At 41.2% G+C, this 12,781-nt stretch overlaps 1 pseudogene; it reads right to left on the bottom strand.

Annotated features, from left to right (window-relative positions):
- Positions 1–236: 236 nt before the first annotated feature.
- On the bottom strand, positions 237–2,797 carry LOC146386247 (uncharacterized; annotated as a pseudogene).
- Between the last annotated feature and the right edge of the window lie 9,984 nt (positions 2,798–12,781).

The raw sequence follows: 12,781 nt of genomic DNA on the forward strand, positions 1-12,781 counted from the left end.
ATGTACCAATTGCTTGTCTAATCTTTTGGATTTTTTCTGTGAAGAATTTGGCAAAGTCATTGCAGGCCATGGTTGAATGAAGTTCAGCTGCCACTGGCACAGGAGGGTTTGTTAGCCTGTCAACTGTAGAAAATAAGACCCGAGCATTATGACTGTTTTTAGTGATGATGTCAGAGAAGTAGGACGTTCTTGCACTCCTCAGTTGTAAATTATAATTGTGAAGTTTCTTTTTATAGATGTCATAGTGAACCTGGAGGTTTGTTTTTCTCCATCTGCGCTCAGCTTTCCTACACTCTCTTTTTTCATTTTTCACTAGTGTGGAGTTTCTCCATGGAGACTTTTTCCTTCCAGAGATAACCTTCACCTTAATGGGAGCAATTGTATCCATTACATTTAACATTTTTGCATTGAAGCTATTGACAAGCTCATTGACTGAACCTCTGGACAGGTCAGGTGTTAATGGGAAGACCTGGTTAAAGATCTCACTACTGTATTCAGTTATACACCGTTTTGTGATCACTGCTGTTGATATATTTGTGTGGGCTGAGATTTTACTTTCAAAGAAAACACAGTAATGATCAGACAGGCCCACATCAGACACAGTAATGTTTGAAATGCTCAGGCCCTTGGAGATCAGTAGGTCAAGAGTGTGTCCTCTATTATGTGTGGCCTCTGTTACATGCTGAGTCAGCCCAAAGTTGCCCAGAGTGTTACTCAGGTCTTTAGTCCCTTTGTCCTGAGGGTTGTCCACATGGATGTTAAAATCCCCAACAATAATTACACAGTCGAAATCAACACAGATCACAGACAGCAGTTCACTGAGGTCATTAAAAAAGTCTGTGCAGTATTTGGGAGGCCTGTAAACACTAAGAAACACAACTTTGGATGGGGCCTTCAGCTGTAAAGCCACATATTCAAAAGACTGAAAACTTCCAGGAGATAGCTGCTTACATTGAAATGATTCATTAAATAAGACAGCAACCCCTCCTCCTCTCCTGCTCACCCTGGCCTCACTGATAAAACTGTAGTTAGGAGGGGTCGTCTCGATGAGAACAGCTCCACTATTAATTTGGTCCAACCAAGTTTCAGTTAAAAACATAAAATCAAGGCTGTGCTCAGTGATTAAATCATTAATTAAAAATGTTTTCCCAGCTAAAGATCTAACATTTAATAAAGCCAACTTAAGTGTTTTAGAGGCATTACTTGTCCCCTCGTGTTTGGGAGCAGTCTGTGGCACACAAGGTATGTTTACTATGTTTAAAGATCTTTTAGAGTGCAGCTCTCTGTGTTTTGACCAGGCCACATGTCTCCTTCTGTCACCTGAAAGTATAGAGATTTTAAAACCTTCTAGTAAACAGGGTCCCAGCTTCTTCTGGGAAAAGTCACCACTGCCATAATCCTCGCAGCCCGGACCCTCCACACATCACACATCAGACTGCGGAGACAGAGCATGAAGGTGGTAAGGAGGAACTAAGGGGGGCGAGGCTGGGCAATGTGACCTCGATTGCTCTGTTGAGGGCGGGGCTCGATGGCGAACCTTTGGCTGCTCTGGTGGGGGGTTTATGGGGGACAAAAAGGGATTGGGCCGGGGGGTAGATCTGAGCCCAGCATTGACCCGCTCCATCATCTCCTCAGTGAATTTCAGGTGTGGGGAGGAGGGAGAAAGGGAGGGGGAGGAGGGTGATGGGGGTGATGGCCTGTCAGGGGTTTGGGGGACTGGGGAAGATCGTGGTCCCTGGTCCTGGTCCTGGTCGTTGGTGTTGTTGAGAGAGTTAGAGGCAAATAGGGACCCCTCTTCTTGCCTCAGATGTCTCTCCTTTCTGAGGCTTTTCCCGGGTGGGGGCAGATGGAGCTCCTCCTCAAGGTTTCTGCTGGGCTTTGTCTGTTCTTAGAGTACTGTTTGTTCCTCTTTATGAGATAACTCCTCGTTTATCTCAGCCTTGGCACCAAGCACAGATGGATGGCGTATGGAATAAAACAAGTTGGAGGTGAACAGTTTCACCCCTGACTTGTTAAAATTAAATCCATTTGCTTTAAACAGATGCCTGCGTTCCCAAAAAATATTAAAGTTGTTGATAAAATGCACTGAGTGGTCAGCACATGCTGATACAAGCCATTTATTCAGTGTAAACAACCTGCTGAATCTCTCGTCTCCTCCTCTGACCGGCGGTACAGGTCCACTGATGAATACAGCTGCATTCAGAGAGTTTACAGTATTTAATAATCCAGTAAAGTCCCGTTTCAGAACCTCCGACTGTTGTTTGGACACATCGTTTGACCCTGTATGCAGAACAATGTTTGTCACAGTTGGATATTCATCTTCAATTTGAAGAATTCTCTCCTTCAGGTTGTTGACCATATCGTTAGGAAAGCAGAGGACTTTAGTGTTCTTACCGCACATCCTTTGTACATCCTTTACGGCAGAGTCACCCACAATCAGAGTTTCAGGCCTAGCCTTTAGCTTTCCCTGTGGCCTTTTACTTTTCAAAAGATTTTCGGACCTTACTTCGCTACTTTTAGATGGATGGTTGTCCAATATAGATCCAGGGTCCTTTGATAGTGGAGCAAATCTGTTGTGCAGTTTCACATTCAGTTGTTTTGGAGGTTTGTTGTTAACCTTCCTATTCACGGTTGTCCAGTCCTGTTTCCTCTCGTATACAGGGGTAGAAGAGCTTCTCTGTCTCGTAGGAAGTGAAGGCCAGTCGGTTTCAGAGATTTCAGCTCGCTGTGCCCTGCCTGTGATACGTCCTCCCTCTTCTAGGAGACATGATTTATGTCTTGGTTTTGTACCAAGACAGTCCAAGGGGGGATTATCGCTTGAGGATTCATAATAGTGCACAAAGTCTACTTTCTTGGTCATGTTATCTGTGCTCCTTAGCTGTGTACTAGCTTGCTCATCGCCATTGTTTTGAATCAAAGGCAAGGTTGTTTCATTTCCACACAGTCCATTTACCTCCACGTTTACTTCTAAGCGATGAATTTTTGTCTCCAGTACTGCAATCTTCTGCAGGAGGCTGTGGTAGTCATCTGTGGAGAGGGAAGGCATCTTGTTGCTAGTTAGCCTAGCGGTTAGCACCTTTCCAGGCTATTGAGGCTGTTCGGTGCCCAGACGCTGTAATCAGGCTTCAGCTGTGTCTAGGCCACAGACACACGGAGCGCTGAGGATAAGGTGACTATAAAAATGTTGCTGTTTCTGTTAAGAACACTTTAGTCCTAATGATCCATAAGTGTCCAGAAGCTATCGCAGGTAAGCTCATATGGAAAAAAGGGAAAAAATCAGCATAAAAATCAATAAAAATCAATAAAAGAAGCGAGCAAAGAGATGAAGCGTCCACACTCACAAAGGGGGAGGAGTTATTTTTCAGCAGCTGCGAGAATAATAGGGTTTTCTTTCTCTGCTGAGAAAGTGCAAATACTCCCCTATCTCTGTGTTATCCCTTTTTCTGCGCTGGCAATGAAAGATTTTCCTGAGCTCGTCTCAAATTGGCTTTGGTGTACAGCCTGTGTCAGCCCTTTGACCACCTGTGGAAGACCGGAAATGATTGTGTACTGCTGTCCACTAAGGTAAACAGTAGCAGGCTCAAAAGGCACCAACCCTTGCTTCAGTTCTTCAAGGAGCGCCCACTGCTCTGGCTTCAAGTCAAAGTAGTGCTTCCCCCTCAGAGTTACCTCAGGATCTGATCAGTGAGAGGCCAGTGCTGTTCGAGGAGGAGAATGTACTATTGTCATCTTACTGACATTCATTTGCTCCTGTTTCATTTTTAGCCTCGTACTAACCAGCTCGCTTCTCTTAAAATGCACTCCACTAGCTGCCTAGCAGCACCTAGTCTTCTGCTGATGGTGGTTTCTTTGAGAGCAGTATTGACTATGACTAGCTAGAGTGAGTGTCCAGCGACCCGGATAGAGGCCAATCCATGTTTTTCTTCAAGCATCTTCTAATCTTCACTCAGGAAATAGCAAGACACACCAAGGTAGGCCTCTGTTGCACGACTGGTCCAGACATCAGCAGTCAGGGTGAAGAAACCTTTGACACCCCGATGGTCTGCTTTACCTAAAGATGTGAGATGATTTGGAACAATAGTAAGCATTAGGGAGAAAATTACAGTATATTTTTTCATTATTAATAATGTTTGTCAGTTTATGCATCAAGATTTAAATTTACCAGTTCAATAATTCAGTTACACCAAATACAGTTAAATAGGTTAAACAATAAACATTCAACATATCAGTAAAACAATCTTTACATGCTTTAACCAAGATTATTTTATTAATATTATTTCATCATGAAATGTATTAAATTGTAATACAAATTGCTATTTTGTGTTTGCGGTGTGAGAGACGGAAGAGAGAGACATAGAGAGACAAACCTTCTCAAAGGTTGCATCATATTTCTTTTCCATCATTTTGGTGAAGTGGGATCGGCCTGGTAGGTATTTATCATGCTAATCTGGGTTGAACTGCTTGATCATCTCTTTGAATCCTTGATCAATAACTATGAACAGGGGCCTCATGTCCATCACCAACATGTTCAAGATTGATTCAGTCAGGACATCTGCTTGCCGAGGTGCGCATGTTGTTGGCTTGGTGACAAAGTTGTCATTGAAGACGAACGTCTTTTTTTAGCAGTACTGTAACATAACATTTACAGCTATCAATATGCGTAAATAGCTCACTGTTTACACTAATGTTAGAAGCTTACTAGCCAATTAGCTTACCGAAACGACTGTACCACTTCGTCGTCCTTAAATTAGCCACGACATGCTTCCTGTTCAGATGCTCGTGCATCACGGTCGTACTGCCATGGAAGGCAAGTTCCATTTTGCAGATTTTGCATCGGAAATTCTTCTCTTTCATTTTCTCAAAATGCTCCCAGACTTCCAAGCTCCATTGCCAGGTAGCCATGCCATCAGAGACTGCTTCTTCTTATTTGGTGTCTAACGACAGCTGAAATCCTGCCATCTTCAAATCAAATCAAATCAATTTATTTATATAGCACTTTTCACAGGATAAAAACCACAAAGTGCTTCACAGTAATATAAAACAGAAATACATAAAATACATTAATAATAAAACACACAGCACAAATCTAATTAAAAGCCAATCTAAATAAATGAGTCTTAAGTTGCTTTTTAAAAGAATAAATACAATCAAGGCAACGTAATGATGGAGGGAGAGCATTCCACAACCTGGGGGCCACCGCTCTAAAAGATCTATCACCTCTGGTTTTAAAATATGTTCGAGGGACTACCAACAGCCTTTGATTAGAAGATCTCAGGCTGCGAGAGGGAGCGTGGGGTTCTAAAAGATCAGAAATGTAAGCAGGGGCATCACAATTCAAAGCTTTAAAAGTCAGTACCAAGATTTTAAAATGAATTCTGAAATGTACTGGAAGCCAGTGTAATGAACGTAACACTGGTGTAATGTGCTCTCTTTTTCATGTCTTAGTTAAAAGCCTTGCAGCAGCATTCTGGACTAACTTCTTCTTCTGTTTCAGTCCGTTATTACACTCTTAAATCCTACCACTTATTCCTGCGTCTTTCAGGATCTTACAAAGCTTCAAACGATGCATCCACTATTAAGTTAGTCATTGACGATTTTAATAGTTGACGTAATCGTGACTAGTCGACTAATCGTGGCAGCCCTAAACTACACCCACCCCAACATTCAGTCAACTCCCAGACTACATAAGACAATAGACACCTAAGTTGAGTTCATCCTCCACCTCTGCTAGATAACCCCCTCTTGCAGAGTGGACTCCTCAAGTGCAGAGACCACCTGCAAAGGATGGTAACAACCTCCCTGCGAGCTGAAAGGCCTCCAGTTCCACCCACCCACAACCCAGGCGACACACTAACCTCCCGGGCCCAGCCAGAACCCCAGCCCGGAAGTGAAGCACACCCCAGAACACCAAGTGCCAAAGCCTGCCCCAGACCCACCCAGGACCAGCGCCGCTACCAGACCGGTGACCTACGTCTGCCAGACCCTCCCCCTTACGTTTATCAAACTTAACCTTACTTTGAAAGTAACTAGTTACTAGGGAAAGTAACTTTAGTTTTACTCAGAATTCTCTTGTTAATGTGTTGCTTCCCTAACTGGATACCCAGCAAGATTGCCAGTCTTCTAGCTTGCTTACATGTTAGCACTATCCTGCCACAAGTGCACTGTGCCACCTATAAACAGAAAGGAAAAAATAATGTGCATATTTTCACGAGAGAAATCCCACGCCTGGACCGTCGTCGACTGCCGCCATGATTCTAGCCTACGTCATAGCGTCGCATGTGCTTTTAACATCCAATACAAAAACTGCAGTCGTGGTGCTTTCGATTGTACTCAGAACTCGGAAATTCTGCCTTCCGAGTAGGAAGATGTAGGTAACTCCAGACTGCATACAGGGCTGGACTGGGACAAAAAATCGGCCCAGGCATTTTGACTAGAGACCGGCCCACCATTATAGGAAAAAACATAAAGCCTTTGAATGAAAACAAACGCTGTTGTGACAGTGATGTACACTGTCTTGTTGGTATATATGTATCAATCAATCAATCAATCTTTTGTTGTAAGATTCAGATAATTATTTGTTAAAAGCTAGATATTTTAAATGAGAATAAGAAAGAAAAGTATTTCTTTGTGCTCCCTTTTCCCTTTTAATGCCCTTCCTGGCCCCCCTGGCAAAACTTTGCTAGACCCGCCCCTGCACAGTTACCAGCTGTCTGCTATGTAAAAAAAGGATCCTGGTGTTATTTGTCTCTCAGAAACAGTTCATAACTTCCCTTCAACTCATTCATGTCACCTAAAAGGTAAACCTGTTTCTCCATCACCTGTTCAGCTCTGATGATTCAGTAAGGACATCTCCTGGTTTTGTCATCATGTTTCCCTCTCACCACATATCTAAATCGATATCATGACCAGCAGCTTTTACGGCTGTGGCTCCAGCAAACATCAGCTGATACTAGAAATTAATATTAAATAAATTATAACAACAGCTTATCAAGCTTAAACGTGCTGCTGTTGATTAGCGCGACCTCCGCTGGTTTCCTCTTTCTGGCGCAAAGTGGGCGATAAACCAAAAAGAGAGACGGGACTTAGGACAGAAAAGCCGATCCGCTGATCGTTGATCAGTTTCATGATTGAAGTAGCAACAGTAGAGGGAGGGGGGAGAATGAGAGAAGAAAAGCCAGCTGACAGCGTAAAGACGCAGAATAACACCTTTGTGTCTTTTTTTCATTCCAGCTGAAGTCCGGGACAAATCGCGTTCCTTTTCAGCTCAATACGAAACACATAATATTTTCTCTGAATACGAGACGATTCCATGTTTTACGTGACGGTTGGCAACTCTACTAGCTAACCTTATGAACGAACTACAGTTCACTATCAGTAACAACATAGCACCCACCCAGCTGTATAGAAACTCCGTCATGCTAGCTAGTACGTAGTACGAATTATTGTAATTGACTGAAAAAAGTCAGCACAACGAAAATAAACTCCACCTAAACTTGGTTTATATCAGACCCAGATAGACTGCAGGTCATAACTTCTTACCTGATGTTCAGTTCCCCTGACCCTCGGACCGGCGGCCGCCTCGGGTCTCTCCTCCTCCTGCCTCCCCTTTCCCTCATCCACCTGCTGGCCTCCACCACTTGCTAATGGCCTGTATTGTATAGCGCTTTTACTTAGTCCCTAAGGACTACTTTACACTACATTCAGTCATTCATGCACACACTGGTGATGGCAAGCAACGTTGTAGCCACAGCTGCCCTGGGGCGCACTGACAGAGGCAAGGCTGCCGGACACTGGCACCACCGGGCCCTCTGACCACCACCTGTAGGCAACGGATGAAGTCTCTTGCCCAAGGACACAATGACCGAAACTGTCGGAGCCGGGGCTCGAACCGGCAACCTTCCGATTACAAGACGAACTGCCAACTCTTGTGCTGAATCTGTGGAAGCTACGCGATGCCACCACCAAACAATTGAGTTATTTTTACACATCTAACACATCTACCAATCCACCACCTTTCATTGTTTATACCGTTATGGAAAAACAACCCCCCCCCCCCAAGACATTGGCACATCAAAACGAAAAATCACCATCGGCCCACCGAGTACAGCTATGGCTGCATATGTGTTTAATAGTAGTGTAGGAGTAGTGTTTAGTCTTTTTTGTAGAGCTGGCAATGCAGCCGTTTTTGAGGGCATTGCCATATTGGAATCTCGACTTCTCCGATGAGGCTAACCAGAACACCGTTTACTCGAGTGTGACATTATTCCCAGGTCCGTGTTCCGATTTCCGAGGTAAGTCGAACACAACACACAAAGTAACGAATAACGACCCTATCTAAATCCCAGTAATGATTAAAACGTTCCTGATTTTGGCATAATAACTAGTTACCATGCTCGTTACCACAATAATAACATAGTTACTGTAACGTGTTACTTAATAACACTGGTCTTCACATATCCAGCGCCAAAACCTGGTGAACAGAACTAAAGATTGTGGGTGTAATTGTCAGCCCAGAAACTTTAAGATTTGTTGAACTCCATCCATCATCACTAACGTTACCTACCATCAGTCTAGCCATTACATGTTTCTTTCTGCCTTTCTACTCTCATATGCTTTTCTCCACATCATCTCACACAATTTCCCTCTATTATTTGCCTATTAGGTCACTGTCCATCTGTCCAACCCACATATGATCTTTCTCTCTGTCCATTTGTCTGTCTTTCACATCATTTGTCTATTGCAGCTCATATGAATCTTTCTTTTCTGTCTCTATCCAGCTGTCAATCCCTCTGTTATCTATCTATCTCTGCTTTCTTGAGGCTTTTTAGTCTTTTTTCTGCTCTGAGAAATCACGGCCTTGATCCCTGTAGGGAAATTTGTCCTGATAAAATGTCACTCTCGAACACTCACATGCAAACGTACCCACAAACACTAAAGCGCACTTATACACACAAGTACACACATACACGTATCCAAAAAGCCTGTATTTGTCCTAATAAAACGTCAAGCCGGCAGCAAAATGAACTGTAATGACTTTCAGGCTGTACTAATGGCCAATAAATCCTGGATTAGGACGCTCACACGCACTCCCCCTCTCTCTCACACACATGCACACACACACACACACACACATGCAAACACACCCACACAGGGTCATGTTTCATGGCGTGCTGTGCTGGGTTCATTCAGGAGTCAGATGGGTAAAGTTTTAAGCTGTTTTCAGCTCTTAATGACTGTTGTGCTGACTTTTATAATAACAGCATGGAAAGGAATCAGCAGGAATTAGCATGCTAGGATCATTTAAATCAATGATTCATGATGACTGAGGCTCAAAGCCATACACACTCGCTTTCTCACACACATGCATAGCACACACACACACACACACACACACGCATACAGCATTCACATACACAAATGCTTCCATCAGAGAATTTCACTTTATGACAGTTCAGAGTCATTTTCCGGCTAAATGTACAAAATAAAATCCCGGAAGCAGTGTCTCCGTCGTCTTTCATTATCAGCCCAGTGATGGATTCATTTCATTGCTTTATTTTAGACAGAATCAGCAGGATAAGGTGCAAATGAGAGGGGAAATTGTGTATGAGGGATGTTTATGGAGGATTTCTGCAGTATTAGATGATATGTGGGGGAGAATGATCAGTGAGATGGCGCAGAGAGAGAAAAGGTCATCAGTCATGATACAGCTGTCTTTGACTCAAATGACTTAGAATCAATATTACTAGAACTTTATCTGCTGTAGATACATTGAACTCAAATGAGGCAACATCGTGTTCATTATAAACCATGATGAACCTTTTGTAACCACCGAGATTTTTCTTTTCAGGAATTGACAGTATGTCCCAGCCAATATGTAGTGCTTTAAGTAGGACTAGTTCTTAAAATCCATAGTCTGTGAAGCTTTTGACTTCAAATTTTAAATGTTGGTGAACAGCAACTGCACCTCACAGCTGGACGTATTTGACGACATTAGAACTAAAAGCTCTTTGGAACACTGTCATGCTCTAATAATGTGATTTATCAGGAGCACTTTGCAAATAAAATAAAGCTTGTAATGTAATGTTGTACTCTATAAATACATTTTGAATTCATTGCACTTCAGAAGATCGTAGAATATGATGATTTTTTTTATTGTGTTGTTTTAAAATGATAATAACAAAAAAGCAACACAAAGCTTTGCACTCAAGCTTCTTGCACCTACCCCCTTTTCAGCAGATGTTCTGACATGGGATGAAGAAAATATTTCTTGTTCTTCTGACTCCCATTTTTTTCAAAGATTGCTCTTTTTGCTTTTTAATGTGATATCATTTTAAGGAAATTTGACAATTTGACAAAACTAAGATAAAAAGAAAATGCTTCATTTTAATAATGTGAACTATGATATTAAAGAACTGACCTAAAAAATTCAAAAAGACACCTTTCTATTTTATATTAACAGTTTACTTTGAATAGACTGCTACAACAGGGGGCTTTCAAATTATCCACTAGAATCATCCTCTTACAATCTTTCAGGAAATTTTGAGTTGGAAAGTGTTTTTTTTGTTTGGTCCATTTTTTAAACATGCAGAGAATTAATAAAATTGTACATTTTTCTTTTAGTGCTACCAGATTAATAGAGGAACATTAAAACAGAAGGGAGAGATGACAGATTGAGGAAAACTATTCACAACTAGATGTTGCTAAAAAATACAACAACAGCTGAAACAGAAGATTCTGAATTTTGTTTTATCATGCTGCACTGGTCAGAAAGGTGCTTGTATGCTACTTTGTTGAAACCTCAAAGGACATCCATGGTTTTCCAGTTCCATTTACATCACATTACTTTACAGCCAGTGTTCTATTAGTTGCTGTGTAACCAAAGTAGCCTCTTTCTGTGCCCTACATAATGGCTGAAATCGGTACACACACATTTTAACGTAAAGGAGGAGATAAAGCACAATTTATTTATTTATTTTTAACTTGTTGAACTATTTAGTTTACATGTAGGACAGTGGATTTGGATAAATCTGCTCAGTCAGTTTATGAATGCTGTTTAGAGCTTGATGCTTTATACAACACTGTAGGGGTTTTCCACTGAATGCAGCAAAGAGAATTCATAACTGAATTGCAGAGGGAGACTTAGACAAAGAGGTATGCAATGATGGCCATGTGGAGGAAACATTTGTGGCAGAGGAGGATACAGAGAGACTGGAGGAGGCGCCTTAAGCTGAGGGAGAGCAGAATGATATTCACTGTCACCCGCTGTGGGAGAAAAATAACATTCAGGATCTCAGAGAGAAAAGGAGAAAGAGAAAAGCCAAGAAAATAACAGGGACCAGAAAAAAAGAGTTCTTGCTACAAGGATTGCAGTTGCTTTGCCCAACATATGAGTTCAAGTTCCAATTATTAATTTATCTTGTTAATAAATTATTGAATTAACATATAATGGGTGCTGTATAATGGTGCTATAAATAATATACCAGTAAGCATAAAAATCACAAAGCGAAAAACAAGAAAACAAAAAAGAAAATGAACATTAATATCACATTTAGATAATTTTTTCCAGCAGCTAGGCTGCCAGTCCTCGCACATCACCCCTATTCTTGCTGTCCTTTGAGATAACTGATGTTGTGAACTGTGCTATATATCTCCTTTTCCTCCTGTGACTGTAGAATAGGTAAAGCTTGTCTGCACTTTTTAATAATGTACTTTAGTTGTTATTGCTTTATTATTGTGAGATTGTATTAATGTTTTAATGAAAAGCATTTCCACATTTCAAACACAGCATGAGCCTTCTTGTTGGCTGGCCTTTGAAGCGTGAATATTACATGTTGAACTGCACAGAAATTTAATCTAAGAGCACAGCAGCAGAGGCAATAAAAACGTAGTCATTTCAATGTAGAGAAGAAAACACTGCTTTTAGCTAGTTTGAAGATAAATATTAATGTAAGGATTTTATGGAACTTGTTTTTCTTGATAAATATTAATATGCTTTGAAGGTTAAAAGTTCATTATGCTTGGGGAGAGTAATAATGACACAGGCTGTGTTTGATTCATGTAGATGCAGCAAAGTGCAAAGAGGCTGAGCTGGAATAGTTTGGTCAATCACAGTAACCCACAAAGCAACAATTCAACAAATGAGGAATCGGTTTCTCAGTAAAAGCATTTTGTTGTGGAGATGTTATGGAATTACACAATTTGATCAGACAAGGATATGTAATTACAAATATGATTTTTGCATCCATTATGCATCGCACCAGTGTTTGCACTGTAATGTGTTAGAAAAAACAAACATGAAAAGCTGAAAGGAGTTGCAAAATGTGAAATATTCTTGAAAAAGCTATTTGTTTATTTACATAGACAGAAATGATCTAGTTTTAGTTAGTGTGACTCTTAAATCTTAGTAGTATTTGCACAACCTCCTGAGTCTCCTCAGGGAAGTGTCATGTGGGCTTGAACTGTTGTCACAACTAATTGCTTCAGCCTCTAAATGGATAAGTTTTTGTCTTTTTAAGCTGGAAAAATTATACATGAATACAAATAAATAGATATGGAGCACAGCTTATTAAAACTAATTTTTAAGTCAGTAAAAAAATAGGATGAAGGTTGTGTTGTGGAACACACGCACAAGCTAGCATGAATTATGACATCAACACAGCCCTGACTGGAGCCATTTATATGTCTGAATAAGGAAAAAGTCACAATAGTGTTGCTCTGAATGATTGGTAATGAGCAGACCAATGGCAAGAGTCTCATGGCAGTGGAGATATAGTAATTAGTA

The sequence above is a fragment of the Perissodus microlepis genome, chromosome 6 (genome assembly GCF_051167445.1).
Source record: "Perissodus microlepis isolate ML-2025 ecotype Zambia chromosome 6, ASM5116744v1, whole genome shotgun sequence".
Lineage (NCBI taxonomy): Eukaryota > Metazoa > Chordata > Actinopteri > Cichliformes > Cichlidae > Perissodus > Perissodus microlepis.